Source organism: Phyllopteryx taeniolatus, chromosome 1 (genome assembly GCF_024500385.1).
Source record: "Phyllopteryx taeniolatus isolate TA_2022b chromosome 1, UOR_Ptae_1.2, whole genome shotgun sequence".
NCBI lineage: Eukaryota > Metazoa > Chordata > Actinopteri > Syngnathiformes > Syngnathidae > Phyllopteryx > Phyllopteryx taeniolatus.
The window spans coordinates 25,467,112-25,493,768 of NC_084502.1; the positions used below are offsets into that span (position 1 = coordinate 25,467,112).

The following is a 26,657-nucleotide window of genomic DNA, read 5'->3' on the forward strand; positions in this document are numbered from 1 at the left end:
AGCTGGAAAATGCAATAGGGACTTGAGCCTGAAGCCTTACACAGTTCCACTACGAATTTCTATCCATCCATTTTCTTCCGCTTATCTGAGGTTGGATCGTAGGCGCACTAGCTTTAGCAGGGAAGCCCAGACTTCCCTCTCCCCAGGCACTTCCTCCGGCTCTTCCGAGGGGATCCCCAGGCGTTCCCAGGCAAGCCGAGAGACGTAGTCTCTCCAGCGTGTCCTGGGTCGTAACCGGGGTCTCCTCCCCATGTGACATGCCCGGAACACCTCACCAGGAAGGCGTACAGGAGGCATCCTAAAGAGATGCCCGAGCCACCTCATCCGGCTCCTCTCAATGCGGCGGAGCAGCGGCTCTACTCTGAGCCCCTCCCGGATGACCGAGCTTCTCACCCTATCTCTAAGGGAGAGCCCGGACACCCTGCGGAGGAAACTCATTTCATCCGCTTGTATCCGGGATCTTGTTCTTTCGGTCACGACCCACAGCTCGTGACGGTAGGAACGTAGATTGGCTGGTAAATAGAGAGCTTCGCCTTTCGGCAGAGCTCCTTCTTCACCAGAACGGACCGATACAAAGTCCACATCACGGCAGACGCTGCACCGATCCGGCTGTCGATCTCCCGTTCCATTCTTCCCTCACTCATGAACAAGACCCCAAGATATTTGAACTCTTCCACTTGGGGCAGGATCTCATCCCTGACTTGGACCCTTTTCCGACTGAGGACCATGGTCTCAGATTTGGAGGTGCTGATTCTCATCCCAGCCGCTTCACACTCAGCTGCGAACTGCTCCAGTGAGAGTTGGAGATCATGGCTTGATGAAGCCAACAGGACCACATCATCTGCAAAAAGCAAAGATGCATTACTGAGGAAACCAAACCGGACCCCCTCTACGTCTCGGCTGCGCCTAGAAATTCTGTCCATATAAGTTATGAACAGAATCTGTGACAAAGGGCAGCCTTGGCAGAGTCCAACCCTCACCAGAAACGAAACCCATGTCCATTTATTTTGTTCGTTATAGGGTTTTTTTGAGCTGTGCTTTGTCTGGTCCCTCACCTAGGACCTGTTTTGAAGAAGAAGAAGAAGAATCACCTTATTTGTCATGAACATGCATGCATGCACATGAAATTTGTTCTCTGCATTTTACCCATCACAGTGAACACATACACATGTTAGTGGAACACACTGGAGCAGGGGGCAGCTGAAGTGCCCGGGGAGCATTTCGGGCTATCAGTGTCTTGCTCAAGGACACCAGAGCCGTGAGTCTGGGGGATGTTGGCGGATGGTCCAGATCGAGGTCTTGAACCTAGGTCCACCATGGTGGAAGGCGATGATCTTAACCATTGGGCCACGGCTGCCCATTGCCATGGGTGACCCTACCAGAGGCGTGAAGCCCCAGACAACCTGACTCCAACATACATTAAGATGAGTGTTGAGTATCTTGTCCTCAACACTATGGGCTCTATTTTCATAGCTGGTGCATCTGCAGTGGAGCGCAAAAACTGGTGACTCTTGATTTATGAGCAAGCGTGAGGCCCGCTGCATGTATTTGCCAATTTGTCAGACTGGTCTGCGACAAGCTGAGCATACACTTGACATTTGCCCAGTAAAGTGAGAATTTGGTGGCAGAAAGTCGGTCTAAACTTATGCCTGCTGGGACCATGTCTAAATCCAGCTGAGTACTGTAGGTAGCCCGCTAGTAAAACACAATTTTGGTGAATTTGATCGGAGCACAGACAGACAGACATTTTGAGCTCTGTGGACGTGTGGTGGATGTCAGATGTAATCCATTCATAAATATGTGAACAGTGGGCATCAAACCCTCTAAATCATTGTAGGAATGGATTAATTAGTTTTTATTAGTATTTTTTTAATTTTCATCAGTTTCTTCCTCATGTCAAAGACTGCCAAAGCTCTTCTAGTGCGCCACATTCAAAGGGAATGAAAAGCGCAGCTTTGATTGGACAGGATTGAAGTCTGCTGTGACCACGCCTCAGCTGCGCAGATGTCCCTCTTTTAGATGCGCGAGGGTGCATTGGTCCACGAAATTAACACTGCCCCTGCGACCCGACCTTGGATAAGCAATAGAAAATGGATGGAAGTTATTTTATACGGATGAGAATCAGAATCCTCTTTATTTGCCAAGTATGTCCAAAACACACAAGGAATTTGTCTCCGGTAGTTGGAGCCGCTCTAGTACAACAGACAGTCAATTTACAGAACACTTTGGAGACAAAGACATTGACAAAAAAAAAATATATATATATGTATATATATATATGTCAATTTTCTAGGAACTTGCATTAAAATAACGTCCAACTTTATTCTCATGTCATTCTGAATATATTGTCATAACTTTATAGCTTTTTCTTATAGTTTTGTTTTTCATTGTGGCTCTTACACTGTATGTTTAATTGTGATCAAATCTAAAAAATAAAAACACATTCAAGTCCCAGCTGTTCATCCAAGACATTAGGATTTCATTCAGAAAGTCATTGTAAAACTGGCATTTGCGTTCCTTTGTTTTATTTAAAAATGAATGACTAATTAATTATCATTACTAACCAGGGGCTTCAGATATTAACAGCAAAAGATAGAATTTCAATTAAAAACTAGTTTTTTCAACAACCATCGAAACAACTATTACAATCCAAGTTATTTATCACACTTTTGGTGGAAAAAGGTTCTCTGCAGACATCCCCCTAAGTTGCTACTAATGTGGACATATGCATTTTTAAGGCATTTTTGTTTTGTTTTTTCTAAACATGTAAGCGCGTAACAAATGAGGAAGAAGCTGTCATTTCTCATCGCGCGTACACACACACAAACACGCATGCACTCACACAAACTAATTAAGAGGGGAAATTACCCTTTGCTCATTTGAAAGGTATCCAGACAAGCTCTTCCAACACCTCCTCAATTAGCTGCCATTTGTCTCCGGAAATGAATGACCTGTTCTTCATACAAACATTCCTTTTTTAGCAATTCAACTGGATCACAATGACAATCTTCATTTCCTAAATATGTGTATAAAGACCTAAATATTTATCTGTACATAAATGGAAATATACTGTGGATGGGGCAATGCACGATATACAGTATCTTTGTGGTTTTATTTGCTGCTCGTATCTAGCTCTTGGTACATTAAATTGTGAGACATTTGCTCGGCTGCACCAGTCTTGTTAAGTTGTTTGAAAATGATGGTTCATTGCCATGGTCTCCATGGTTCTTGACTTTGCGAGTTACATTGACAGCTGCTTTTTTGAGTGCGTGAGTGAGTGAGTCTTTAACGGCCCTAATTTTTACCTCTTAAATCACAAACCAAGAAAGAAAAAAAAAAAAACTCAACTAAAGAATCCAATAGTTGAATAGAGACCCAGAAAAAAGGAGGAGAGGAAATAATCCCCAGAGTAGCACACAATACCATAGCTGGGGTTAAGTGCTACGATTTCAGTCTGGGGGATTTGGGGTCCCTGCATCTTTAGACCTCTGTCCCTAAAACTGACCCTTCATCCACATCTCTTCGTCTTCTGCCAGCTCCGCCCTCTCCTTCCCTACAGGTTCCAGTCATCTGCTATAATAACAACGATGATGTACGGGCCCCATTAAAAGAGAGGGGCTGCTGACATGTGGGACAATAGCCCCTCACAGCAGGTCCAGGAAGCCTGCCCATCCAGGTGCACTCTCCCTTACAGACCAAGCCACTCTCTCTCCGACTCCTTGTCTGCCTTTCTCACCCTCTCTTCCCTGTGTGAGCCCATTTACAGGCAAGGTAGGGGGGAGGAGATAGGAAAAGGAGAGGAGCAAATGGGGAAGTGGAGGAGTTATTCAGCTTGGTAAAGGTGGATTTGCAACATGCATATTTAAGAGAGAAGTGTGGGGTAAGGGGAAAGGTCAGGTGCGTTGAAAAGAGTGGACATTTGAGCAGTGGGTGATGTGGAGGTAGTGAGCGCCAAAAAGTCTCCACTTTCATCCCTTTTGTGCCTCCCTTTCTCTCTTGGTTGCGCACCGTCTCTCCTCACCTGACCTACCGCAGCGCATCACGGCACACAAGAAGAGAGAGGGGAGCTAATGGGACATGACTGATGATGACAAGTACTAGGGAGTACATCACTGGTTGATCAGCAAGTCATTCATGCATGTAATTTAGACCAGTACTCGCGCTCATCTCATTATTTAATGAATGTTTATGTGCATGCGACACCGCTCCACAAGTGTCATATTTGTGATACAGTATGTGTCTTTATGTAATGCAGCATGGTGGCGTAGTGGTTAGCATGTTCTTCCTGTTGTTCGGTTAATGAATACTCGTCAGGTGTTCTAAAAAAAATTTGGGATTCAGGGACCCCTTGAAGGGGGCACATTTTTCCAAGGACCACTCATAATCTTAACACCAATTAAACAATTACCAGATACACCCATGTACATGCTATGGGAATTTTATTGTTAATGTTTTTACCTAAATATTCATAACATATTTAACAGAAAAGGACTGAAGCAAAGTCATTTGAATTAAAGTCAATATTACAATAGCTGTTGTGCACTGCTTTTACTAACAGCATGGTTGCGAACAGAGAGGCGCTATTATATAAAATTTGAATTCTACACTATATTCAGCGACTTTTCCAACCACTTTGTCGACTTTTTATTTTCATTCATTCATTCATTTTGCGTACTGCTTATCCTAGAAAAAAAAGGAGTGTCAGCGAGCTAGAAATGCCGTACGCATGCAGGGACGTAAGATTTTTGTGATACGTCACAATCATATCAGAGCTTTTAATTTGCCTAAAGCTAAGGTAGTGAGCAGTAACTGGTTTAGTATGTTTGTTTTATTGGCATGATGGTCTCCATATGTAGGTATGTACTTTTTTTAAAATCACACGACATGGACCCCTGAGCATACAGGAACCCCATTTTGAGAGCCACTGATCCACGTGTCAATAACTTCCATACACTGATAGAAATTGCCCAGAAGTAAGAATGTGAGTGTGAATTGATTAGTGATCAGTAGGATTGACATCGTTTGAATTTGAGTGATTCCGGTCCCGTTTCCAGTTCGTCATTTCGATTCTGTTTCCAAACGTTTCTCGATTCTGATTCTTTTTGGGGTTTAATTTTGAATTACATTTTATCATTAACAGTGGTTAGTCTTTTACTTAAGAATCAAGAGTGTTAAAAGAAATCAGATATATGAATTGTATCTGTGGCGGAAAGGTGGGCGCCTGGTTAGCACATATGCCTCACAGTTCTGAGGACCCGGGTTCAAATCCGGCCTCACCTGTGTGGATTTTGCTTGTTCTGCGTGGGTTTCCTCCCAGATTCCCAAAACAATGCATGGTAGGTTGATTGAAGACTAAATTCTCTGTTGGTGTGAATGTGAGTGCAAATGGTGGTTTGTTTATATGTGCCCTGTGATTGGGGGGTGTACCCCGCTTCTCACCCAGAGTCAGGTGGGATAGGCTCCAGCATGCCCACGACCCTAGTGAAGAGGTATGGAAAGTGAATGGATGGATGGATGGATGAGTTGCCTCTGCGAACCAACTCTCACATCACGTTTTGTTTTTAGTTACAGTGGTTAATTCTTTTTTTTTTTTTTTAAACATGTTAGCAGAGGAACATATTTTACAATCTCATGGTACATCACATTTTGGTAAAAAAAAAAAAAAAATGTCACAAAAGTGACAATTATGAAATAATGATCTCGTCTCAATATAGTCACAATCTCGTCTCAAGTTTGTCACAAATTTACTTGTGAAATCTGGGTCTGTTCAGTTGGACACAAAAGCTTTTATTATGTTGTTGTAAACATTACTGTGTTGCATATTTTTAATGCTCACGCAAGGTGACTTATTTTTTATTTTGTTGCCAAAGTTTTGTATAGATGAAAGGAACATACTGTATTTTAATTTTTCATTAGGATCCATCCATCCATTTTCCGTACCACATTATCCTCACAAGGGTCGCGGACGTGCTGGAGCCTATCCCAGCCATCTTCAGGCGAGAGCAGCGGGGTACACCCTGAACTGGTCGCCAGCCAATCGCAGGGCATTTTCATTAGGATATCCCAAATATTCTTTTTAAGATTTAGATCTGGTGGTCAATCCATTTGTAAAAATAATTACATAATTACTTTTGACTACTTGAGTCCCATTAATTCTGATATATGCATGCACCACCAGGAAAGAACAAATCAATTATTGGGAAAAAGCTGCTTCATCATTCTATTCAAGTAGTCAGGTGACCCTCAGACCCTAACCGACCACAATGCCCCCCCAGGCTTGCATGCTTGTTGCTCTAGAAGAGGATGACTCAGGATTCTTCAGACCATGTTAGCTTTTTTATTTCCAAGTATACTGAAGCCTTTTAAGTCTCTCGGTGAATAGTTTTCTTGAAGCCACAGAGCTGTTCCAGTCTATTAAGTTCTTTTTACATTGCGGGTGTGGAAATGATCTTGGCGTCTTTCTGAAACATAGTAGCTGTAAGCATTGCTCGTGATGTTTTACTCTTTAGTTACACCAGACGTTTAAAGTGATCCCTGATCAGAATGACTAAATTTTATTATAACCACATTGCTTCCTGGAAGCTGATGGTTCACCACTATCCTTCCAGGTTTTTATGATGTTGGATAGTTTTTAACCCAATACCAATAATAATCCCCTTTAATTTTTTGTTGTTGTTGTCGTTTGGCTTCATCCATCCATCCATCCATTTTCTGTACCACTTATCCTAACAAGGGTTGTGGGCGTGCTGGAGCCTATCTCAGTTATCTTCGGGTGAGAGGCGGAGTACACCCTGAACTGGTCGCCAGCCAATCGCAGGGCACATAGAAACAAACAACCATTCGCACTCACATTCACGCCTACGGGGAATTTTAGGGTCTTCAATCAACCTACCACGCATGTTTTGGGGATGTGGGAGGAACCCGAAATACCCAGAGAAAACCCACGCAGGCACGGGAGAAAAAGCAAACTCCACACAGGCGAGGCCCGGATTTGAACACCGGTCACTGAGTCACGTGTTTTCCATTACACGGAATAGGTGTTCCACCTTTTTTAAAGATTGTAATGCCTCTCAGTGGACTGCAGTTCAGATTAAAAAACTTTATGCCAGTGGAATTAATCATTAAAGTAATTATGCACTGGGGATGCTCTTAACTATTTGCTTCGTTAAAGCCAGGTGGTATCTTTTGCTTCCCCAACACAACGCTGACATTGGGTTATGATTAAATAGTACTGAAAAGCCTTTCAAAGTTGAGGCAGGCCTGCATACTGTAAATTTCGCTCTGCTTCAGTGAACCGAGGAGGCATGTGGTTCCTCCCTTTTCCATTGCTGTCACCCACGCTGAGGGCCACTACCAGATGCCACTGCACAAATCTCCTCTTCCTGTCATCCAGTGCACGCTGACTGGTGCGCTGTGTGGTCTAAATCCAGCATGCTAGACTAAAAGCGATCGCGTCTTGTCTTTATGATGACAAGAGGTGCAATTCACATGCCACTTATTTTTGGCTGAAAACAAAATGATTGATAATGATTTTTTTCCCCCCCTTTTTGCTGTCTTTTACTAATTTTATAACCACTTGACACTCATCAAAGAAGTATGCACAAATTGCCAAAACAGAAATGCAAACAAACAGTTTATACTTTTTTTAAAAAATGTTTGGTTTATACTATCATTTATATAATTCTGTATATATATTTTATGTACTATATATTGTATTATTTTATGTATTCTATTTTGATGGATTAGAGGTTCAGTCATGTCAAGTTAAAAGTTTTGCTTTGGTTTCTTTGGTCCCCTCCAACAAAATATTTTCAACCTCCTCTTGTAAGAATTTAGTACAATCATTTTATACGAAAATTACTGCACCTTCGTCACAAAGCATTATGGGGCCTTCACCATTCTTTAAAAAAAATGTTTTTTTTACTTATAGTTATGAAATTTTGCAATTTAGTCAAACCAAATTAAAATATGGTTTTAATTCAAAATATAGTAATCGCCGAGAAACTCAAGCTACAATGTCTGATTTAAAAAATTTTTTTTTTTAAATGAGTATCACCATACGCGATTGTGTGATAATCAATATCTTATTGTGTTTTCAGGCATATTAAAAAATCAAGAAATTCTAATAAAATAATTGAACACACAATACAGGTACTATATGTCTATTAAACCTTTTTTTACGAGTACCATAATTAAAATAAAATTAAAAACATGACAAATGACTGGTATTGTACCAAAAAATGTAAATCAAAATAATTTCAGAGTAATTATTGTGTGCGTTACATGTACTAATGTATTTTTTTTCTTTTCGAATTTTAAACGGACACGGCATAATAAATGTTGTCATTGTCCGATACGCAGTGTTTACAGCACATGTAGGACAATAAAAAGAATAGCACATATTGGTTTTCAGCGGGCAGTGACAATGCTGATAGGTTTCCAGTATACTGTCCTGTGAAAAATGACAATATGATACATCGCTATAGCAATATTTTGTCCCACCCCTATTTGCAATGAAGCATTTATGCAACATGTCCACCATTTTTGTGCAGTGTATCGAATCAAAACTCACACTTTTCTAAACCACCATACTGCTGAAAAATAGTTGTGCTTAACTTTTATTTTTCAGATTTCCTGCAAAATTCCCATGAGTACACCATTGATCTGTTTATTGCCGCTGTTTTGGATTCAATGCTTACATTCAGCTTAGAGCACACAAACAAATTCATATCCACACATACAGTGACACACATGCATATGCACTCGCAGAGTGAGATGGAATCAAGCCGACAGGCCGTCGAACCCTTTTTGGCCGACATTACCCGTAGCCAGTCTTGCAGAGAGCATTTGTCACGACCAATCAGAAGAGCCAGTGGAGTTTGTTATTGGAGCTCCGATTTTGGGTGCGGGGGTGGCAGTACGCTCAGCGGTAGGTCAGGTTGACAAAGTCCTGGCTTGTGTGTGCATCGTCGAGCAAGTGTGTGGCAAACTATTCATATTGGACCTCCATCCCTCATTCTCTTGAAAGAGAACAGATCCTCTGGATAAGCTCACACAGCAGTGGAGAATCATGCCCCGCCCCCTGAGTTATATACATACGCACATGCGCATTTATCACTATCCTCTCACTACTGCTTCCATCCCACCATTTCTCCTGTCTTGATCTAAAGTAGATTTCAATGCATAGTGCAAGAAAAGCAAGTTTTTTTTCCCCTCATGATTGCACCATTTCTTTCCACCACAAATGAATATCCTGTGTTTTTACTACCTGCTCTTGAAGCTGGAAGGAGGCATATTAATCTCATTAGTAATTGCACCAAAGAAATGGAACAGAGTAAGTATTTTTTATTAGTCTTGTGGACAGTAGTAGCAAACAACAATATCAAAATAATACAATTTTAATAATACGATATGTGGAAGTGAATGGACAACTGTACATAAAGAAATGGATACTATACAGTATATAGAGAACTGAATGTGAAGAGCAGCGGCAAGAGTCAGCAGCATTAATAAAACAAATAAATGTGTATCAATAGTCTCATATCGTTGATATATTGAAAGTATGTTGTTGAAAATGTAGAGTGTTAATGATCTCAAGTGGAGTGTCATATAGTCATAATCAACATAGAAATAATTTATACTATACTGTGCATACTATATACTTACATGAATATGTGGGAAAAACAGCAAGAATAGGCAGAGGCAATGTGGTGACCAGACATGGATCAACAATACCATACGTTGTTTTTTTTGTTTTTTTACAAACCTGAGAAACATACTTGGAGTAATTACTTTATATTACCTGTGCAATGGCATTAACTGGCAATTGGCATGACAATCAATTCTTCTTCTTCAATGAGCAATCATATCAATTTGGCGTGCATCAAAATTTGAGAGGCCTTTGCGTCTGAAACTATGAATATATTCTTGCACCCTTCAGATATTTTATTTATCCAGAGTTCTCACACTGCCTGAAATGTGTAAACAACTCCCTTCCCCAACCTGTCCCTTGATCACAAACATATTGCTACCACATATAAAAAAATCTGGTACCCTTATATGTTGTTGTGCTAAGTCTTTTTATTGAATAAAAATCAAAAGCCTTTTTTTCAAATAAACCCTAAAGGATGTCTGTTTTCTATTGGTTAGAATGTATTGCTTGTTTTTGGATGAAATCCTCCAACAATTCCTCTACGCTCTTATTGGTCTGACTAGGCTTCGAAAAGTGGTGAGGTACCACCATGACCCGAAGTTTACAGTTGCCCCTAAGCCCATTCTTCTACGACCTGAAGGTTTGGCAGCTGACTGGCTATAAGTGCCAGAGAATAAAGGAGAGCGTGTGGATATTTTGAGTCTGTCTCGTCCCGTTCACTTGACTGTACCTGGTGCGCTTTGTACATTGCTCGAGTGCATTTTGGTAAAAGCTTTGCTATTTCATCCATAGTTACACATGAAATGATACAAATAAATTAATTATTTTTGTAAAACACAATATGTGAACGGTTTATACTGTATTTGTATGGCTTGGCGGCAGACTGCTGGGTCTCGCTTGCTTAAAACCCAGAAATGATTAGTATTTTTTTTTTTTTTTTGCATGTGTGCATTTTGATTGGCTGTTATCTGCGACGTTGCTACACCATATAACAGCGTTTCAAATCAACCAGTGGCTGACATTTAGCCACTCATGAATACTTGTTGCCGACCCCCGCACACCGTGCGATAGTTCAGTGGCCACATCGCTCAGTGTGAGGTTGGTTTTACATACGTGTCTTGGGAATGTGGGAAAAATCTGGACTACCTGGAGAAAACCCACGAAAACAACACCGACAACATGCAAGCTCCACTTACTGAGGGAAAATAGAGTGCACTACCCACCTGCAACCAGCAGAGATGCTATTGATTTAGTCACAACAAGGGTCCAATCTGAATAACATAAGGATGTGACCTGTGCTTTAATGTTAAACTGTGAAAGCAATTATTGGGGAAATTATTAAAATTAAAATAGATGAGAAAAAGTTACGTTCCGCTGTACAGTATTTTACTTATAACAACTGATGAATTTAATCATTTTCTCCAGTGATGATCAAGAAAATTTAGTCAAATGCAATGGCAAATGCTTCTTTTTACACTAAAGACCTAATCTTACGAAAACCCATTTAGTCAAACCATACTGTGCAGCACAGTCCCCTACAACAGGCAGCAATCAGCAATAGTGTGATGGAATTCCTCATGCATCCTACAGAGTGACCCACTCCTTACATTTGCTCTCTTCCTCATCCGGACAAACATTGCTTCAAATCATCAGGTGCCTAGACACACCATGTTTTGACACATGGCTTTATTTTGGTTGTTTTTCCCTTGTGTGTTACATGCAGAAAGGAGGGCCAAGTGATAACAATTTAAACTCAATGAAGACTCCTTTGCGCTCAACTCCTTTCAGAACCAGAAGCCAAAATTGACTTCTTCCCCTCACACAAAGCCAGGTTAATCTGATTTTGGAGCCTCTACTTTCTCAGCTATTATCCATGCTGCTGGAGACAATCTTTGTATATCACATACAGATTATCAAGACCTCTGGCATCTTGCTGGTTGCAGGCATCCCATCATAGAAAAGAGGCCTTCTAAGGGAGGGAGGGAGGAAGGAAGGAAGAAGGGAAGGGAAGGGAAGGGAGGAAGGAAGGAAGGAAGGAGGGAGGGAAGGGAAGGGAAGGCTGAGTGTAAGCTTATTGTGCAACGTGTTTAGAGTATGTGTCGGACACAGGAGGGCAGTCTTTCAACGCTTGCCTCTGCCTGTGGAGCAGATCTCTGGTTAGGTGTACTGCTGCTGGAAGACCTTGTACAATGGCTAAGAGTATCAATTTATATATACTTCACAATTGCAAGAAAAGGTATGTGAACCATTTGGAATGACGTGGGATTCTGCATAAATTGGTTATAAAACGTGATCATATTGAACACAACATTTAAACATTTCCAGTGCAGGATGTAAAAAAATATTTGATCCTTTGGATTCAATCCTTTGGCAGCATTAGTGTCTCACAAAACTGAGTACACCCTGCACATTTTTGTAAATATTTTATTACTGTATATCTTTTAATGGGACAATACTGAAGAAATTTCACAATGCAACAATGCAAAGTAGTCAGTGTACAGCTTGAATAACACAGTAAATTTGCTGTCCTCCCAAAATACCTTAACACACAGCTATTAATGTCTAAACCGCTGGCAAAAAAACCGAGGACACCTCTTAATGTAAATGTCCAAACTGTGCCTATCAGCAGTTTGTGTGGTCACCTTTATTTTGTAGCACTGCCTTAACTTTTTGGGACATGCAGTTAAGCAGAGCTTCACAGGTTGCCACTCAATGAACTGTAGGAACCTGACCTGTTAAACTGCTCTACGGCCACTGTGCTGCTGTCATTCTTCTTGTTGCTGAGGCCATCTTTGTGTAAAGCAACAATTCTTTGTTTCAGATCCTCAGACAGTTCTTTGCTATGAGGTGCCATACTGAACTTCCAGTGACCAGTATACGTGTGAGACAGATGACACCAAATTTAGCACACCTGAGACTTTGTACTGTAACGCTAATGAGTCATGTGACACTGAGGAGGGACAATGGCCCAATTTAGACATTTTCACTGAGTGGTGTACTCACTCTTGTTGGCAGCGGTTTAGACATTAATGCTTCTGTGTTGAGTTATTATGAGGAAACGGCGCATTTACACCATTATACAAGTTTTATACTGACTGCTTTAGATTTGATAATTTCTTCTGTGTTGTCCTATAAAAAGATTTAATATATTCACAAAAATGTGAGGGGCGCACTCACTTTAGTGAGATACTGTAACCTCAGTCTGTCATGGGTGTGTGTTCCGGTTGTTGTTTTCCCCCTGTCTCGTACACACCTACTCCTGAGAGCATCTTCACCACCTGTGCCTCGTTCAACCTAATTACCCCTTGCATTTAACGTCGTGCCTCATTCTTTCTAGTCGCCAGTTCGTTGTACCTTGTCGTCGCGTTCCAGCATTCCTTGTTTCCACGTCACAGACTCACAGTAAGACTTGACCCTGTTCCGATATTCGACCTCGCCTTTTTGCTTCAGGTTTTTGGATACGGTTGCCTTTTTTGGATTGCCTGTCTGTGTACCGACCTCTACCCGTATATTAAACCTCTCTTTTTAAAACTGTCCATTTGTTTTGGAGTTGTGCATTTTTGGGTCCTATCCTCCGTTCATGACAGAATGAACTGGCCATAACATGGACCCAGCAGACTCAGACCCGGTCCGCAAAGCCCTTCAAGCGCAGGGTCAACACCTCTCGAAGCAGGATGATCAGCTTGCTGCCATCCACCTTCATCTAGAGGGACTGTCAGAGCATCAGGACAAAATGATGAGACAGGTGGCCTCACAGTTTGAAGTTCTTAAAAAAAGGATTCAGAAGAAGGAACCAGTTGGCACAACACACGTTTTCATGTGAAGCAGTTACCATGCAACCAACTGCCACCTCCGCTTCTGTCTGCCCACAGCTCTCTCAATCGGAGAGGTTCTCTGGAGATACTGGGAATATTAAGCCGTTCATCACTCAGTGCGAACTCCACTTTGAGCTGCAGGGAGCTGCCTTTCCCACCAAGCGGGCAAAAATCGCTTTCGTCATTTCCCACCTGACTGGTCCTGCGGAGGCGTGGGCTACTGTTGAATGGAGCCGCAATTCCACCGCGTGTCATTCGTGGGCTTTTTTCGTAAAGACTATGGAGCAAGGGCACGGGAGCGGTGAGTCTAAATTTCATTAAGGAAGATCCTACCCAGGTTCTTCCTAAAGTGACACTATGCTCTCCTGATCAAGAAATTCATACACCTGTATTAATTGACTCTGGTTCTGACGCAAACTTACTCAACTCCCTCCTCGTTAGACGGATGCACCTTAGAACCTTTCAAATAAAACACCACCGCAACACCTATGCTGCAGACGGCAGTTTTATGGGCAAGATCACTCACCGCAACCAAACACTCACATTGACATTTCCTGATTCCCACTCGGCATGCATTAGTTTTCATGTTTTTGACGCCATAAATCATGACCTTATTTTAGGGAACCCATGGTTGAAATTACATAACCCCCTAATTGACTGGTCCTCTGGGCAGGTTATGTCATGGGGCAGCAATTGCGCCCAGAACTGTTTCAAGCCTCCATGAGATGTTCAGGGCTATGTTTCAAATGACAATCCACAGACCCCATCTGGGGATCCTGACCTATCTCATGTGCCCATCTGTTACCAGGACATTAAAGATGTTTTTTCCAAGTCCAAGGCCAAATCCCTTACACCCCACAGACCTCATGACTGTGCAGTTGACTTGCTGCCTGCAACCACACCCCCACGAGGGAGGTTATTCTCTCTTTCAGGGCTGGAACTCAAGGCTATGAAGGAGTATGTGGATGAATCATTGGCAGCCAGGATTATTCGGCCATCTTCATCCCCTGCGGGAGCCGGATTTTTCTTTGTGGACAAGAAGGACAAGACTCTGCCACCCTGTATTGATTACCGGGGTCTCAACGACATAACTGTGAAAAACAGGTACCCTCTTCCTCTCATCTCCACCGCCTTTGAGTTCCTGGAGGGAGCCAAGGTTTTCACCAAACTAGACTTAAGAAATGCATATCGTCTAGTCAGGATAAGGGAAGGGGATGAATGGAAAACCGCATTCAACACACCGAGACATTACGAGTATTTGGTGATGCCTTTTGGACTAAACAGCTGTGTTCCAGAACTTTGTCAATGATGTAACATGTTGAATGTGTAGGTTTTTTTATATTTGGTTATATTATATTTGATGTGAGTCTCCCCGGATGAGGAGACTCACATCATTCATGTCTGCTCTGTGTTGCAGCAGTTATTGCAGAATGAACTATATGTCAAGGCTGAGAAATGTGAGTTCCACAAGGCGTCCGTTTCTTTTCTGGGGTTCGTGCTGGCTCCAGTTCAAATCAAAATGGACCCTTAGCAAAGTTGATGCCGTGACGAATTGGCCCACTCCCACGTCACGCAAAGATGTACAAAGGTTCTTAGGGTTTGCTAATTTCTACAGTAGGTTCATTAGAAATTCCAGTTCTGTAGCCTCGCCTTTGCATGATCTTACCTCACAACACAGACCTTTCGTATGGAACCCGCTTTGTCAGGCATCTTTTCAGAAACTTAAATCGAGCTTTACCTCCGCTCCCATCCTCACTTTGCCAGATCTCAAACAGCAGTTTGTGGTAGAAGTTGATGCGTCTGATGCCAGTATAGGAGCAGTGCTCTCCCAGAAATGTCACAAGCATGGTAAGTTACATCCTTGTGCTTATCTCTCCAAAAAACTGACCCCAGTCGAGAGAAATTATGACATTGGTGACCGTGAACTGCTGGCAGTCGAGGTGGCTTTGGTTTAGTGGAGGCACTGGCTAGAAGGGGGCACATACTCTGTTTTTAGTATGGACAGATCACAAGAACCTGGAATATCTTAAGTCTGCTAAGAGATTAAATGCGAGGCAGGCTAGATGGGCTCTGCTCTTCACTAGATTCAATTTCACGTTATCCTACCAACCTGGTTCTAAAAATGGTAAGCCAGATGCTTTATCGCGCATATTCTGCGCAGATAATTCTTTGTCTGACCCTAAAACCATTTTGCCCAAGTCATGTTTCATTTCTGCCTTTGTTTGGGACATTGAGACTGCGGTAAAGGAGGCTCTGAAGAACACTCTTAGCCCTGAAAATTGCCCTGAAAACAGGCTTTATGTGGTTATGACCTTAAGGGGAAGAGTCATCCTCTGGGCTCACACTAACCGGACTGTATGTCACCCAGGCTTTGCCAAGACTCAATCTGTGGTCGAACAGCGCTTTTGGTGGCCCAATGTTAGAAGGGATGTTAGCAATTCTGTCAATGCTTGCCAGGTATGTGCTGCTAACAAGTCCTCTCGTAAACGTCCTTCTGAGGAGTTGCGACCCCTGCCAATACCACAACGTCCTTGGTCAGACATCTCCGTAGACTTTGTGACGGGATTACCGGCCTCGAAAGGAAATACCACCATTCTCACAGTCGTGGACAGGTTCTCTAAGATGGCACACTTCATTCCACTCCCGAAACTCCCCTCAGCTGAAGACACTGCCGAGTTAATGATACACCAGGTATTCAAGTTCCATGGTTTCCCCAACAATGTGGTATCTGATAGGGGTCCCCAATTCATTTCATTTCACAATTTTGGAAGGAGCTTTGCAATCTCATAGGTGCTACCGTCGGTCTGTCATCTGGGTTTCACCATGAAACCAACGGACAAACCGAGAGGCTGAACCAGGACCTGGAGACTGGGCTCCGATGTCTCGCTTCACAGGAGCCACGATCCTGGTCTCAGAAACTGGTTTGGTTCGAATTCTCTCACAATTCCCTCCCCTCTGCATCCATTGGTCTATCGCCTTTTCACATTGTGCACGGTTACCAACCATCTCTATTTCCTGCCATAGCCCCAGAGTCCACAGTTCCAGTGGCATTGACCTTGGTGAGATGCTGCAGGAGGACCTGGGAGCGAGCCCGCCAGATGCTGCTGCGCCAGGGACGGTCCTACAAAACCGCTGCTGACCATCGGAGGACACCAGCCCAGAACTACAACATGGGTCAGCGAGTTTGGCTCTCTTCCAAACATATTCCACTCCGGGTCCCGCCTTCCAGGGTTAGGGTTGTTGTTTCCCCCCTGTCTCGTACACACCAGCTCCTGAGAGCATCTTCACCACCTGTACCTCGTTCACCCTAATTACCCCTTCCATTTAACCTTGCGTCTCATTCCTTCTAGTCGCCAGTTCGTTGTACCTTGTCGTCGCGTTACAGCATTCCTTGTTTCCACGTCACAGACTCACAGTAAGACTAGACCCTGTTCCGATATTCGACCTCGCCTTTTTGCGTCACGTTTTTGGATACTGTTGCCTTTTTGGATTGCCTGCCTGTGTACCGACCTCTGCCCGTATATTAAACCTCTCTTTTTGAAAGTGTCCATTTGTTTTGGAGTCGTGCATTTTTGGGTCCTATCCTCTGTTCCGTTCATGACACAATCAAACGTTCCCTTTAGTCACAGATCAGAGCTGAGGAATTTTGGGACCTGTCCTTTTTAGGAAACTGTTTCAGTTCAGCAATATTCTTGATGTTTGGTGTGAATCGCTCTCTTGAAGTCATGCCACAGCATCTCAATCAGGTTGTGTTCAGCACTCTAACAGGACCACTTAGAAGTTGTAGTTGCTCATTTACTTCAATGCTTTGGGTCACGTCCTGCTGCATCACCCATCCTCTGTGAGCTCCAGTTGGCAGGCAGGTGGTCACAAGTTCTCCTATAAAATGTCAAATGAACTTGGGAATTCATTTTTCTCGTCTCCACCACCATATTTCAAGGTTGGGATGAAGTTTTGATGGTGGTGTGCTGTTCATTGTTTCACCATACAATCACACACAGCATTTTGTGTTTCTTCCAAACAACTAAATTTTGGTTTCATCTTGTCAATAAAATGCCAATAGTGCTGTGGAATATCCAGGTGCTCTTTTGGAAATTTCAAAACTGCAGCAATGTTTTTATTTTTGTTTTGGACAGCAATAACTTCCTTCATCGTGGTGTCATGAACTTCGTTCTGGTTTAATGGTTTCCTTATTCTAGATTTGTCAACAGATGTTAGCATGTGTCAGAGAGTTTTTAGCTATATGATTATCCTCACTGAGCATTCTGCACTGGGGTCTTGTAGCCATCTTTACAAGATTGGGAGCATAGCAGGAGTGCTGAACTTTCTCCATTTACAGACAATCTGTCTTAGCTCCATTAAAGCTTTTGTGACCCTTTCGAGCTTCATTAAAATTACTAGACTGAATCTTTACATGGTGTGTCCAGGAAAAGAATGTGAAAACAACAATTGTTTGTGTGCTGTTAACAACAATTGTTTGTGTGGTGTTAGTTTAAGACTTTGTTTCTTGATTGTAACAAATTTTAGGACCAATTTATGCAGAAGAAGAAGAATTCTAAAGGGTTCACACACTCTTTCTTTGCACCTGTACATTGCACATCGCTCTGCCTCACCATTGTACCAAGTCTACTCCTTAAAAAACAACAACCTCAAAATTAGTGAAAACTGGTGCTGGGTCAATATTGAAGCAGGCTGTGCTATTTCAGCATTTACTGTGACATTCGTATGAGGCACACACGTTCCTTCCACCTTTCCTTTCATGCCCTGTGGAAGCAGCAAGGACACTACTTGTCTACGCAGATGGATGGATGGCAAACCCCTGGTAGCACTGCTGTTGTTGTTCAGTACCCCTCACCTCCACCCACCATCTCCATCAGAATCCCCACCCACACCTGGCTGGAGCTCCTATTAATCATCCTGTCAGTCCGGCAACAAACTCCGCAGACATGCCACCAGCTCAGCTATACACGGCGCAACAAAACGAATAAATAATGTAGCCACTCACTGACAGGCAACAGGAGCAGAAAAGGAGAAAATGAAAACGTAAAGCAGGGAAAGTGGCATTGTTTGTTTGTTTTCTACTTGCCTTAAGTGTTATGATACAGTACTTTATTTGTGTGTGTGTGTGTTTTGATGTTTCCAGTTTTACTTTGTTACCACCATAACTCAAAATGTTGTGAACAAATGAGTTCAGGGTGAATGGGATGATGGATTGAATTTATCATTATCCGGATTCAAAATTGTGGATAATCAACTCCATAGCTCCACCCTGGATCACCTGCATGTCTGGAGTCCGATAAATCATGCGCTCGAACTTATCGGTCATGTCGCGCACCTCAGTAACGACACTCCGGCCATGCAGGTGATCCAGGCAGCCTCCTAACCACCTCCTCCCGGCCTGCGACGTCCCTGGGGGCGTCGCAGGCTGAGTTGGAAAATTATGTTTTATATATACCAAATATTACTTCTATTAGTTTTATACAACCTTCACATGCTTTATTGTTACATTGTGACTAATAGCTGTTTTTCCAGCCATGCTGTGTGTACTACTTGTTCCTAGCTATGTTGTGACTACTAGCTGTTTTTCGATAAAGATTAAGTTGTGTGTAGCTGGACATAGATAATTGTTTGCTTTCCTTCTCTGTCTCTCTCACTTCGATATAACGAAGGGTTTTTTTGGTCTGGGGTTCAGTAAGGGGTGACAACTCATAAGGCTTGTACTGTTTCCTCTCTTTGCAAAGACTTTTCTTTTTTGTAATAAAAACCCACAAAGACAAGGTTGCTTCCTGACTTATTCTGTCAGAAAAAGATTTGCCAAAACAATATACATATATAAATATTATGTGTTACTTACCAACATATAAATGTACATCCATCCATCCATCCATTTTTTACAGCAATTGTCCTCATTAGGGTCATTGCAGAGCACATACTGTAGACATAGACAAACAGCCATTCACAATCACATTCACATCTATTGACAATTTTGACAGTAGCTCCTCTGTTTCTGTAATCCTGTAACAGCGCGAACATCAGGTCTCTTCCCACAGTGGGAGAAAAATATGTATGTAAACCCTTTGGAATTTATCAAATTTCGTCATGAATTGGTCATATAATGCAGTCTTATTTGCATCTAAATCACAAGAATAGACAAACAATAGTCTCCATAAAAAAATACCACACAAACAATTGTATTTTTTTCTTTTTTTTCTGGAGGGAGGAAAAGTAAGTGAACCCTTGGATTTAATAACTGGTCGAACCTCCTTTGGCAACAATAACGTCAATGAAACCTTTCCTGTAGTTGCAGATCAGATCTACAACGATCAGGATGAATTTTCGCCAATTTCTCTTTATAAAATGGTTGCAGTTCAGCAAGATTCCTGGGTTATGTGCTGTGATTAGCTCTCTTGAGGTCATGGCACAGCATCGAAATCGGGTTGAGGTCAGGACTTTGACTTGGCTACCGAAGAGTTCACATACTTTTTCCTCCCACTGTAAATGGCTATCGTCCCATTTCACGTCACAACAACTAAGTCCGAACTTCAGCCATCTTAGGTGATTATCAAATACCTAAAGATGTTAAATCGGATAAATATCGAACATGTTTAACAATTTTGATTGTCAGTCCCAACCATTTTCCGAGGAGATCGGGGAGAAAAATATCTTGCACACCCCACACCAAAGGATAATCGCTCAGAATAATCTTTAGAGACAGCCGATATCTGACTGCTGATTTGCTGACTTTGATCGATAATGGGGAATCGGGCTCCAAATTGGCCAAATTATATTTACTGGGCTTTATATTCATCTTGCTAACTAATCCAATTCAATATTAAGCATTGTAGTTTTTAACATTTTGCATTTTCAAGTGTTGAGAGTATTACTAAAAAGTAAGTAGCCATTCTCAGATTTCCCTGGTTGAGGTTAGTTTTTCTTGTTCTTGGAAGTCAATATGCAGATGATGGGGAAAAGAGTGACAAAAACATGCCATATCATTCAGTAGCGCAGTACTTTACTGGGTGTAACCATGCTGCCTGTATGAGGTTAAGTTGTAGTCATTTGTTGTGATTTGCAGAAATCCCTTTTTGGATTGAGCTTGTGCATACCTTTGCTGTGTAAGCACCAAGAATGGTCCCTTTAGGCTTGAGACTATTTAGGTTTAAGCTCATACCGCTTCTGCATCAACCAGCCCTCTGAATTGGAATAATATCAGAAATTGTCTTTAAAAGCAGTATTTGAGACGATCCTTACCATTCCTTTTGCTGAGTATTGTCATTGTTTCGTGTGTGTGTGTGGTGAGGGCGCGGGGGGGTGGAGGTCCTGTAGCTACACTTGCGTCACTCCCCCAACATGCGGTACAACGATCATGCCTGTTTCTGTTGACTGTGGGATCTTGAGCTCTTACACAATCTTCCTATGTTCAAGAAACACACTTCTTTTAAACCTTATAATATTTGAAGTGCCCTGATGTTTTATTTTATATTCAAAAAACAGAACTTCTGTTTATTTATTTATTTATTTATTTTTGTATAGGTAATGGATTATCTTTGCATTGTGCATTGGTGGCCCAGTAGCAGTGTGAATTTAGTCTCTGTAGGTGCAGAACCAAATCCCAGTTCTGATCTTTACAAGAGGTGAGAACACAAATCTCGTGTTGGACATTCAGGTGGGGGGAGAACCAGGAGATGGTGCATTGAAAAGCTGCTGCCCTCTCCAGTCTCTACCCGCTGCCATGCCAGGTGAAATGGATGCTTGTGAACTTGGCCCGTTCTACTGGATCTGTCCCCAGTTGTTAATGATAACACAGGTCAATAACCTGCGTCGCCACTCCATGCTGCCCACACGAGCCTCTTGTGGAGCCTGCCAAATTGTATGTGTGTGCACAAGTGTATACATCATCTTGGTGCTGAAACTCCTTATTGTGCATGTACAGGACGTAGTCTGCATGATGGCTCTCATTTGAGTCTCATTTCTAATTGTGTGATAATCACAGATTAGTCTTATTAAGTATGGTCATGGATGGCATTTTAACAAACTGGCTGAATAAAATGTATCTACAGTATTATTTTAACGCAACCATTTTAATTAGCTATATGATACTTGGATCTTCCCCAAAGAGGTTATGTTTTCATTGCTTTTTCAAAGATTTAATAATTATTATTGTAATGGTAGTTATGACATTATTATAATATACTAATACATTATATAAAATTAAAAATATCGTGTTAAATATTTTCTGTTATGATTATTATTAGTTACAGCAATTACTTTTAGATTTTAGAGCTTAAATGTCAGTAAAAGTCAGTATTCACCTAGAAAATTGAAGGTGGCCATTTTAATGCTGATCTAAATTATGAATATTCATATTTTTACCTGACTGTGTAATACCCTAATTCATTTATTCTTAATTGTGAGGTATTTAGCCAACTCATGAGGGGGGAAATATGATTCACAAAACTTTGGATTTGTATAGTTATATATTTTGTATATTAGAATGTATTAACGTAATGTCATTACGAACACAAAATTAACTTTTGGAGTGAATCTTTACTTTGCCTGATAAGTATTTAGTCTGAATGGTTGTTTTTATTTTATTTTTTTTAATCCTCCCCCCCCCCAAAAAAAAGGCCTTAGGCCATGTTGGCCTGTACAATTTCTGTATGCATTTGATCGAAATAATAATGTGACAGCGATTTTAAGCGTGCCGTGTGCACGCGTGTGTATTTGTACACGTTTTTGTGTGTACGTTTTGGCTGACTTGTAAAATATGACAGGCCATTTTCAAACTCAAAGATTAACATTATGATTCCCAGTGTCCCAGTAGACAGCGTGATTGATTACATCATATTATATTAAGGTCGTTTCGACATCAGGGTAATTTTCAACTGGAGCCTCGGGGCCATATTTTAATGTGCATTTGTTTGGCGCTGCTGCTGCTCGCTCGCTCGTCTGATCAACTGAGAAATAGATGGCGACATTAACGAGCAATTAATTAAAAACAACAACATTAATGATGATAGCACTGGCTGCTTTGCTTTTTGAAAAATAATATACGTGTTTCCCACTCGGAATTTACATTTAGGAACTTGGATTATCAATTGCGTTCATCATCATCATCATTATTGTTATTGTTGTTGTTGTTGTTGTCGTTATGTTAAATACCATATTGTGCACTCCACGAAATGCTCGTAAATTGTGTCAGTGGAATAATTTAAGTTACACCTTGACAATTTTGACTTTATTACGGTCTTTGTATTTTCCTTTATGCGGAGGTAATGCTATATTTAATTATCTACAGTATGTTTTACCATGTTTTGTAAATGCCCCTGTTGCAAGAGCGTGGGATTTTTCAACTTGCCAAAAACAACACACAATTAAATGAATAAGATAAAAAAAAAAATACAGGAAAACATTGTTCGATAAAATGTAAATTATTGGACAAAGAGAGATGAGATGCTTTAGATTGAAGTTTGAGCAGCAAATAATATAACACAATAACAGTGGTCAGAAACGAGTCGTTTATTTATCGTTTTTGCCTTTTATTGAGGTTAAAACAAGTGCAACTGGATGGATACAAAAAAAGAAACCGTACTGACTTGTTTTCGTCCGTTTTGTCATGCAGTGGAACTACAAGGCCCTGAACACAATGCAAGACTATAATAATTACTCAAAAGGCAACGACAAATGTGTGTGTGTGTGTGTGTGTTTGTGTGTGCCCGCGCGCGCGCGTTCCTGCGTGTGTTTACGCGCATGCGTGGGTGCATGCATTATGTTCCCTACAGTCTCCATATTTATAAATATGGAAACTAGGGAACATAATGTGAGGCGTGCGCACATACACGTGAGCTCGGCTCCAATGAGAGGCGCGCATTCTGACGCCGCTCGTGCGCGCGCCTCATGTGCACTCGGTCGTCTCACATGTCCAGTGTGCGCCGATGTTATCTGCGCTCAGTCTAATCCAGAAACCCGCAGCCTTTTCCACCGCGGATCAAGCTTTGGTTTCCCTGTGTGTGTGCGTGTGTGCGCGTGTGCGTGCGTGCGTTTGCGTGCGTGCGTTTGCGTGCGTGTCTTCAGCCACCACAGTCTTGACCACACCAATTCGCAGTGAAAATATTTTCTCCCCCGCCACTCCCTCCTCCTTCACCAACACGCACACGCTCGTTGATGTGTTGCTTATAATGATACTGCTATAACGCAGCGTTCTAATTTGGGCCCCAGCATTGATGGAGGTGCGAGGGCCCCTTGAAAGGTTTTCAATGCATTTTTGTTTTATTGTGACTACCAAAACGTTGCTAAACTTTGGAAACACGTACTTGCGAAAATGTATATATTTGACGTTCACCGCCCTCCCACCCCCAAAAAAAACCCAAACAAACAAACAAACAAACAAACAAACAAAAACGTGGAGTGTTAGAAAATACTTGCACCGCAGTATAATTCTGTAACCAATATGCCCATTAAGGAAAGAGGGGCCTGAGAAATTTTCGTTTTTAATTTACAGGATTGACGTGGAGTGGCTCAAAGGGAGATTTTTTTTTGTGTCCCCTATCAGCCTCCATTGTCTGTGAAACGCAGGTAGTCGGCCATTTTGTTTTGAAAGGTGCTATTTTGGGAGAATTTGGGACAATTTCTAAGGGTAACCAAACAAATAATAATGATCATAATGATAATTGTGATAATGAATACAATCATAGTCGTCCGCAGTCATTTATTATTATTATTATCATTAGACAAATATAATAAAATAATACAATATAAAATTTGATATTTTGTAGGGGCTTTATTTATTTATTTATTTATTTATTTATTTTTATTCGGTTGATCAGTTTTAGTCTCACCTCGGTACAATACCTGAGAGGAGAGTTTGGTTGGAGAAATACAATACAATACACTTGAAGAGGAGTGGGCAGTTCGTTTATATCTTGCAGTTAACATCGTAAAACTATAAAAAGCTTCCACAATAAGATGAGACACCCAAAACAAGACAAAATGTAACGTGTACATAATAATATTGACCTTGTGCAAGTGTTTTGACTTTTTATGAGACTCTAATGTGTCCCCTCTTCAGGCAAATTAGCGGGATGAAGAAGAGCAACAATGACTGACCACGACTCCTGTTTTCCGGGGACGAAGCCAGCTGACTCCTGCCTGCCTTCCTTCCTTTTTTCCAGCCAAAATAAAAGGACAGAGCAGCACTCGGTCCAGGCGAGTGTCGCAGTGGAGTGCGACCATTTTCTTGCCAGGGTAATTAACCGTTAATTAATCGTCATTTGTCCAAACTAATGCAATAGAAATATTATTTTGTTTTCACGGGCCTAGCCTGTAAATGTAATAACCATACACACACACACGTGCACACACACACACACACACATACACGCACACACTCTCTCTCTCGCTTCCTCTCTCTCTCTCTCTCTCTCTCTGTCTCTCTCTCACTCACTCACTTACTCACACACACTCTCTCTCTCTCTCTCTCACACACACACACACGAGTAAGTTCGTTTCTGCGGTTTTCTTCAATATTTGTCTGTGAGGCCGAGCTAATTGATCTTGAGCCAGTCGATCAAGACAATGACTAATTAACACTCCCACGCGATTTCCTCGCTCAAACAAAACCTTTGCACACCTTATCAATGAGTATTTGAGCTGAACGCTTTCTTTAGTTTTGCATTGTTCTTTATGTTGTGAACGCCCACACAGTACATATTGCCAAATGTGTAAAAAATATTTAAAAAAAAGCTGATGATTCAAATTGTTTAAATACATTTCTCATCGTCGTGTTAGTCAAAACTGAGTATCATCCTATTGACAGTAATTAATTTTAGATGTATGTGTATGTGTACCTAATATTGTGATCATATTTCTTGTGTGGACGTATACTTAAATTTTACAAAACAACAAGAACAAATAATCCCCCCACCAAGATTCCAAGACAAGCTCGCTATTGTATCCAGATAATACATGCTAATTGCTACTGATTATTATTATTGATTAATGATTACTGTCTGCATTTCACGTCCAGTCTTGAGGAAACATCCCAGGGCAATTTGTGTCCAATGTGCTTGAGACGTGTCTGCATGATGAGTTTGGGAGTGTGTTTAAAATCAATGAGTAATGTCAAGTTGTATTTTATATATATATATATATATATATTATTTGACCCTTCCTATACTACTACTAATAATAATAATTATTAGTATTCTTATAATTGCATATGCATTGGTTGCGTTGTGAATGGATGTGTGCGCCTTCCAGCAGAATGCAGTCGCTCCATCATCGCAGATCTTTAATAGGCTCCAACACAGAGCCGCCTTTATTTAGCCAAAACCAGACGGAAACCATTCCCATATGACATGTAGGCTACAGGCCCAGGAACCATGTAGAGCCCGGCCCACCACTCGGGTTCAAATGCACGCGGACACACTTATCTCAAATTATGCTACATGGAAAAAAAAAATATATATATAATAATAATAATTGCATTTGGGAAAAATTTGCATTATGCTCTACATATTTTCAGATTTGAAGTTATAAACATTACCTGCACTTGGGGAGCGAGTTGAGGCAATGCACCCAGGTTTCTTCATTCCTGTCTGCAGCACACAAACAGTAAACAAACAGACAGGTGCATGCTTACACAGCCTGCAGTCCATTTCAATTGCGTACATTTCTTTTTTTCTTCCTATTTTAACGTTGGATTATTTTATTATTATTATTATTATTAATAACTACGCCAAACGAACTTCTGTGAAGCCAACAGAATGTTTGGTTTGGAGGAGGGCGGGGGGGGGGGGGGGGGGGGCATGCATGCGTCAAACATCTGCTTGCTGCTGCATTGCTACGCACGCACACGAAATACCCCGTGAACCGTGCAATTAGCGGAGATCCATCCTATAACAAACTTTTTTTTCCTGCCTTGCTTGTCAACCAATCTGCAAAATAATGGAGACAAGCTCGTGTTAAAAAAAACCTATACATTACACAATAATAATAATAATAACAATAATAATTATAATAATAATAACAGACGTCTTACCTGGCCGCGTGCACCGGGCGGCTGCAGAGTAGCAGGTCGCCGCCTTGAGTTAAATGCAAGTGGGTGCTGGCAGGAGCGGAGCTGGGTGGGCTGGGAGCTGGGGCCGGAGGGGGGTGGGGGAGGGAGGGAGAGAAGGTGCGAGTGTGAGGAG

The 26,657-nt window shown here is 41.6% G+C and overlaps 1 long non-coding RNA gene across 1 annotated transcript; it reads right to left on the bottom strand.

The window, feature by feature from the left end:
* LOC133482841 (uncharacterized) lies at window positions 1–26,532 on the bottom strand. The gene is made up of 4 exons (XR_009789985.1): window positions 26,012–26,532; window positions 19,322–19,399; window positions 981–1,062; window positions 1–841 (listed from the first exon to the last, which is right to left on the bottom strand). It is a non-coding gene; the product is annotated as an uncharacterized LOC133482841 (long non-coding RNA).
* Between the last annotated feature and the right edge of the window lie 125 nt (window positions 26,533–26,657).